This window comes from Oncorhynchus mykiss, chromosome 11 (assembly GCF_013265735.2).
Source record: "Oncorhynchus mykiss isolate Arlee chromosome 11, USDA_OmykA_1.1, whole genome shotgun sequence".
NCBI lineage: Eukaryota > Metazoa > Chordata > Actinopteri > Salmoniformes > Salmonidae > Oncorhynchus > Oncorhynchus mykiss.
Window position 1 is genome coordinate 49,914,138 of NC_048575.1, and position 7,807 is coordinate 49,921,944.

Consider the following 7,807-nt stretch of genomic DNA (forward strand, 5'->3'; position numbering starts at 1 on the left):
GAAACATGTGATACAAGTCTACACCCTTCAACTGCCCAGCACAAGGATAGATATAGGCAATTGGAAATTTATCAGGGACTGAGGGGCAAAGACTTTAGTTGCCAGGCCATACTCTCCCGGTGTAGAATTTTGGACACATCATCAAGTGACATAACCCACAGAGTAGACAACCAAAGTGCTACAGCAAATGAGCAACTCATGTGCTCCTGTGTGTATTATGTTTTGATGCACACAAAGCAGAGAAAATCCCTAAAGGACTCCTTCACTAATTGCCTTTGAACGCCTAAATCCAGGCTCTTACGGCACGGCCCCTGTCTCACGTTGACTACATTATAATGAGGGCCCTCTGTGTTTTCTTTCAGTGGACTGTGCCAACTTTCTGACAGATGATAAATGCGCACAATACTGGCTCCCCAGTAAGCCTACAGATCATTTCACACTACACACCGCAGGGGGGGTGCTCCTACTAGCAGCACTATATTTTGTTTGGTGACAATATACTCTTAGGCTATACGTTGACGAGACTTTCTGTCTATATAAGACATTTTGAATTGTCACGTGTTGTAGACATCATTATGCATGTCAACCTACACTGAGTGGACAAAAGAGACACCCACTTTTGCCCTCAGAACAGACTGTCACGGTCGTCGTAAGGAGGAGACCAAGGCGCAGCGTGGTAAGCGCACATACTTCTTTAATGAAAGAAAGAAACACTGAACAAACTATACAAAAAACAACAAAACAAACCGTGAAGCTAATATGGCTAGTGCAGACAGGCAACTAAACATAGAATAAGAACCAGCTCTGGACTGGGTACTGTCGCCGGACGCTCTGGACTGGGTACTGTCGCCGGACACTCTGGACTGCCGAGGCGCACTGTAGGCCTGGTGCGTGGTGCTGGCACTGGTGGTACCGGGCTGGTGACACGCACCTCAGGGCGAGTGCGGGGAGCAGGCTCAGGACGTACTGGACTGTGGAGGCGCACTGGAGGTCTGGAGTGTAGAGCTGACACAACCCGTCCTGGCTGGATGTTTATTCCCGCCCTGCAAATGCAGGGCGCTGGCACAGGACGCACTGGGCTGTGCAGACTCACCGGAGACACAGTACGGAGAGCCGGCGCAGGATATCCTGGTCCAAGGAGGTATACTGGAGACCAGGAGCGCTGAGCCGGCACCCTCCTTCCTGGCTGGATGCCCATTCTAGCCCGGCCAATGCAAGGACCTGGAATAGAGCGAACCGGGCTAGAATAGCGCACTGGAGACACCATGCGCTCCACCGCATAACACTGTGCCTGACCAGTAACGCGCTCCCCACAGTAACCACGAGGAGTTGGCTCAGGTCTCCGACCTGACTCATGCAATCTCGTTGTGTGTCCCCTCCCCTAAAATGATTGCGGCTGCCTCTCGGGCTTCCGTGCTAGCCGTGTACCCTCATATTGTCGCCGTTCCTCCCGTGCTATCTCCACCTGCCTCCATGGTAGGCGATCCTCTGCTGCCAGTATTTCCTCCCACGTCCAGGATCCTTTACCATCCAGTATTTCGTCCCATGTCCATGCTGTCTGCTCCATCAAACGCTGCTACTCCTTTTCATGTTGCTCTACAATGTATCAAAAGTGTTCCACAGGGATGCTGGCCCATGTTGACTCCAATGTGTCCCACAGTTGTGTCAAGTTGGCTGGATGTCCTTTGGGTGGTGGGCCATTCTTGATACACACAGAAAACTGTTGAACGTGAAAAACCCAGCAGCATTGCAGTTCTTGACACACTCAAACCGGTGTGCCTGAACCCTACTACGATACCCCATTCAAAGGCACTTAAATATGTTGTCTTGCCCATTCACCCTCTGAATGGCATACATACCCAATCCGTGTCTCAATTGTCTCAAGGTTTAAAAATCCTTCTTTAACCTGTCTCCTCCCCTTCATCTACACTGATGGAAGTAGAATTAAGGTGATATCAATAAGGGATCATAGCTTTCACCTGGATTCACCTGGCCAGTCTGTCATGGAAATCGCAGGTGTACCTATTGTTTTGTACACTCAATGTATATAAAGCAGGTAAACCTATATAAACTCAAGTTGATCCTATTACAAACTCACAAAGTATCGAAATGGGGAGAGGGCACCTTATGCAGTCGGAGACCACCTACTGCACTATCGGAATCCCACACCACATCTCCGAAGAGGGCCATCAAGGTACTTCTGCCCCCCCCCAAAAAAGGGAAGAACTTATTTTGAATCAGCTGCTTCTCCTCAACGTTGTTACAAATTAGATTCGGAGGGCCTCTTAGAGCACCAGTGCATTGTGGCTCTGTCGTAAACCCCATCTGAGATAATACATGATGCTCCCCACCACCACCAGAAACCATCAGTTAAAACTGAAGAGTCAAGTCCACTCCGTTCACCAACTGGACAGGAAGTCTGCTAATCTGAAACCTGATCCAGGGGGAAGGAAGGACTCAGGAACCAGCCTTCAGTGCTTTCACCAATCATATTCATCACCAGCCCAGGCCGCCTGGGTCCAGACTCATTAAGCTACGCTGCTGCTCTTAACTAAACATCTATTCCATAAAATAAATGCTTCCAGGTTACTCAGTCACAGTCAGAGCCCAGGTCGGAGACGTATCACGCATCTGATCTCAATTACTGCTGCCTGGGAGACCTATAGGAGCTTTTATATGAGCCAAATAATGCAGTGCGGCCATTTTAACCAATAGCAAGATTATAGCCCTATTCAGATACGGTTCGAGCATTTTTTTCATGCATCTTGAAAAGGGGGAAATTATTATTTGATAATTGGTTCCCTGTGCTTTTTTATTCCTTTTTATATCCATCACGAGATGATTGTCATTTTGCGGCTGCGAGCTCAGTTTGGAGAAACATCAGACATAGTCAAGTTCAGACTGATTGTTCTGAGGTGAATAGAATAGAAACATTCTTATTCTATGGTGGGTACTATATAATCACAGTCCGGAGGGAACTGTATTGGCACAGCTTAATTAGAAATCAATTAGTTTAGCTCGCAATACTCCAGTGGTCAAATTTAAAATCCCAATTTTGTGATAAGCCTAAAAAGAGAAAAGCTGCTTAACATGTGTATCTTCACCCCGATGGAGAGGCCGCCATTTTCAGAGTGGATGTATTACTGACACAGTCTTGGGCTCTTGGACATGAAGGATACAGGACCAGCTGGGTCTCCTCTCTCTCCTGCAGTCTCTGGGCTGCAGAGTGACAAAGCTACCCCTCCCCCTTTCTATCCCCCTCTTTTGGTCTCTCCCCTACTCTCTCTCTCTCTCTCTCTCTCTTTCTATATCTCTCTCCTCCTCAGAACATACCAAATTAATTTGGCAGACTTAGAGGGTTGGGATTCACTCATGCTTGGGCTCCATTGAAACACAAGACCATAGAGTTAGATAGAGGACTCTATATGGATAAAAACCCATTTTGGCAGTCATTGCCATTGAGGGCTCCCACTATTTTAAAGTAGTCAACTGGTTAGGACTTCCTATGGGTTAAGGAAGGATCACATGATTCCATACGGCCATCATGAGGGATCAGGCAATTAATTATACCCGTGAACAAATGTTCCATGACTGTAGGTGGCATTAAATTGCCAACCTTGGCTTTATACCTGTTCAAACAACACACTCTAGGTGGCAGTATGCACACTTTCATAGAAGTTGTTGAAGAAGAAAATTGACAACTTCAAAATGGAGATTTCCTCAATGGTGCTTGGTGCTGCCCTTGCGCTCACAGACGCCATAATGTGACATATATAAAGACACTCTCTCGATCATTCTCTATGGCCAAGAACGATTATGCTGATGATGGCTTTTTAAAGTAAAAAAAGACCACCTCTCCCTTTATTGGATTATTGGAGTTTATCAAGGGATGCATTTTAATAGTCTGAAGTATTTTTGTCTCATTTTCTTAACCTGCACTGATGTGTAAGAACTGCCGAAGCAACTATTTACACACACAAGTCATTTTCGTTCATGTCTATCTCAGTTGCATTATGCCCACATGGCGGCACACATTAAATAACAAGTTTGTATTCTTATCTGTGTATTTGTTAGCACTGCTCACATAATCCATGCACTTTATTCCATGGTCCTATAGCACAAAATTGTAGTAGGGAAAGGCCTACAAACACATTCCTTTTCCCAGCACATCATGTTTATGTTTTATCATTGCATATTTATCATTATATGTCTGTACATTTAAACGATCTCAAATAAATGCATGTTTTATATTAGCTAATTGTGTCATTAGCTTAAACACACAGGTTGACCAGGGGTGTTCTGGTCAGCGTCTCAAATGGCACCCTATATAGTGCACTACTTTTTACCAGAGCCCATAGGTAATAGAGTGCCCTTTGGGACGCATCCCGGGTTTCGAGGTCACCCATCCAAGGTCACACCACAGGAAAACATTTGTTGGCATGGCAATGTCGTCAACAACACAAAATTAAAGGTAATTTAACGTTTGAAGAGCTGGCCTCATCACTTTATAGCCAGATATTTAACTGTAAAGGCATTTCTTTATCCCAAAGTTGAACTTATGAGTAACAACTCAAAAGTAAAGTTGTTTAATTAACCAAACATTGAACAAGTCTCTCGGTTTTGTCAAAGTAATTCCAATACATTATTTGAACTGAGGCGGGAGATTACAATGAAGTGTATACAGGGTTCTTCTTCAGGTGGGTTTTTAGGGCAGACTGCATCCCGAAATGGTGTATCGCAGCCCACTACTGGATGCAGAAAACTGAAAGGTGGTAAATTCACCCTAAATGGTGACTCCGCAGCCTCCGTTCCGACCCTTTCAAGCCTTACTGCGGGGCCACCTTACAATGATGACGAAAATGACGATAATGAGGAAGATGATGATGAATTTTGTGTTGTGTAATTTGCAACATTCAAGGATATTACAATTGCAAGAAAAGCAAGTATCCATACTAGTATCAAGTATCTACACAATGAACGGTAATGCTCATAGAACAACCAATAGATGGCGCTAGTAAGCTACATTGCACACTACCCAAGGTGCTTAGAATGCACAAGAGACACTATATAATGATGAGATAGTCTTGTCGTTGTTCCAAAGGCGGGAAGGCAGGCGTTCTGCTTATCAGTCTGCTCCCTCATATTTGCCGTGTTAAAATACATAGTATATAAATATATATACATACATACATACAGTGCCTTGCGAAAGTATTCGGCCCCCTTGAACTTTGCGACCTTTTGCCACATTTCAGGCTTGAAACATAAAGATATAAAACTGTATTTTTTTGTGAAGAATCAACAAGTGGGACACAATCATGAAGTGGAACGACATTTATTGGATATTTCAAACTTTTTTAACAAATCAAAAACTGAAAAATTGGGCGAGCAAAATTATTCAGCCCCCTTAAGTTAATACTTTGTAGCGCCACCTTTTGCTGCGATTACAGCTGTAAGTCGCTTGGGGTATGTCTCTATCAGTTTTGCACATCGAGAGACTGAATTTTTTTCCCATTCCTCCTTGCAAAACAGCTCGAGCTCAGTGAGGTTGGATGGAGAGCATTTGTGAACAGCAGTTTTCAGTTCTTTCCACAGATTCTCGATTGGATTCAGGTCTGGACTTTGACTTGGCCATTCTAACACCTGGATATGTTTATTTTTGAACCATTCCATTGTAGATTTTGCTTTATGTTTTGGATCATTGTCTTGTTGGAAGACAAATCTCCGTCCCAGTCTCAGGTCTTTTGCAGACTCCATCAGGTTTTCTTTGAGAATGGTCCTGTATTTGGCTCCATCCATCTTCCCATCAATTTTAACCATCTTCCCTGTCCCTGCTGAAGAAAAGCAGGCCCAAACCATGATGCTGCCACCACCATGTTTGACAGTGGGGATGGTGTGTTGCTTTTACGCCAAACATAACGTTTTGCATTGTTGCCAAAAAGTTCAATTTTGGTTTCATCTGACCAGAGCACCTTCTTCCACATGTTTGGTGTGTCTCCCAGGTGGCTTGTGGCAAACTTTAAACAACACTTTTTATGGATATCTTTAAGAAATGGCTGTCTTCTTGCCACTCTTCCATAAAGGCCAGATTTGTGCAATATACGACTGATTGTTGTCCTATGGACAGAGTCTCCCACCTCAGCTGTAGATCTCTGCAGTTCATCCAGAGTGATCATGGGCCTCTTGGCTGCATCTCTGATCGCTTGCACAGTGCTCCTTGGGATGTTTAAAGCTTGGGAAATATGTTTGTAGCCAAATCCGGCTTTAAACTTCTTCACAACAGTATCTCGGACCTGCCTGGTGTGTTCCTTGTTCTTCATGATGCTCTCTGCGCTTTTAACGGACCTCTGAGACTATCACAGTGCAGGTGCATTTATACGGAGACTTGATTACACACAGGTGGATTGTATTTATCATCATTAGTCATTTAGGTCAACATTGGATCATTCAGAGATCCTCACTGAACTTCTGGAGAGAGTTTGCTGCACTGAAAGTAAAGGGGTTGAATAATTTTGCACGCCCAATTTTTCAGTTTTTGATTTGTTAAAAAAGTTTGAAATATCCAATAAATGTCGTTCCACTTCATGATTGTGTCCCACTTGTTGTTGATTCTTCACAATAAAATACAGTTTTATATCTTTATGTTTGAAGCCTGAAATGTGGCAAAAGGTCGCAAAGTTCAAGGGGGCCGAATACTTTCGCAAAGCACTGCACATATAAATATATATACATACATACATATATATATATATATATATATATATATATATATATATATATATATATATATACAGTACTGGTCAAAAGTTTGGACACACCTTCTCACTCAAGGGTTTTTCTTTATTTGTATTTTTGTATAATTTTTTAAAGATTTTAATTTGACCTTTATTTAACTAGGCAAGTCAGTTAAGAACAAGTTCTTATTTTTAATAACGGCCTAGGGTTAAGTGCCTTATTCAGGGGCAGAACGACAGATTCTTACCTTGTCAGTTCGGGGATTCGATCTTTCAACCTTCAGGTTACTAGTCCAACGCTCTAACCACTAGGCTAGAAATAACACATATGGAATCATGTAGTAACCAAAAAAAGTTTTAAACAAATCAAAATATATACTCTTCAATGTAGCCATCATTTGCCTTGAAGGCAGCTTTGCACACTCTTGGCATTCTCTCAACCATTTTCACCTAGAATGCTTTTCCAACAGTCTTGAAGGAGTTCCCACATATGCTGAACACTTGTTGACTGCTTTTCCTTCACTCTGCGGTCCAACTCATCCCAAGCCATCTCAATTGGGTTGAGGTCAGGTGATTGTGGAGGCCAGGTCATCTGATGCAGCCTTCCATCACCCTGCTTTTTGGTCAAATAGCCTTTTCACAGCCTGGAGGTGTGTTGGGTTATTGTCCTGTTGAAAAATAAATGATTGTCCCACTAAGTGCAAACCAGATGGGATGGAGAATTGCTGCAGAATGCTGTGGTAGCCATGCTGGTTAAGTGTGCCTTGAATTCTAAATAAATCACAGACAGTTTCACCAACAAAGCACCCCCACCCCATCATACCATCTCCTCCATGCTTCATGGTGGGAACCACACATGCGGAGATCATCCGTTCACCTACTCTGCGTCTCACAAAGACACGGCAGTTGGAACCAAAAATCTCAAATTGGACTCATCAGACCAAAGGACAGATTTCCAACGGTCTAATGTCCATTGCTGGTGTTTCTTGGCCCATGCAAGTCTCTTCTTATTATTAGTGTCCTTTAGTAGTGGTTTCTTTGCAGCATTTCGACCATGAAGGCCTAATTCATGCAGT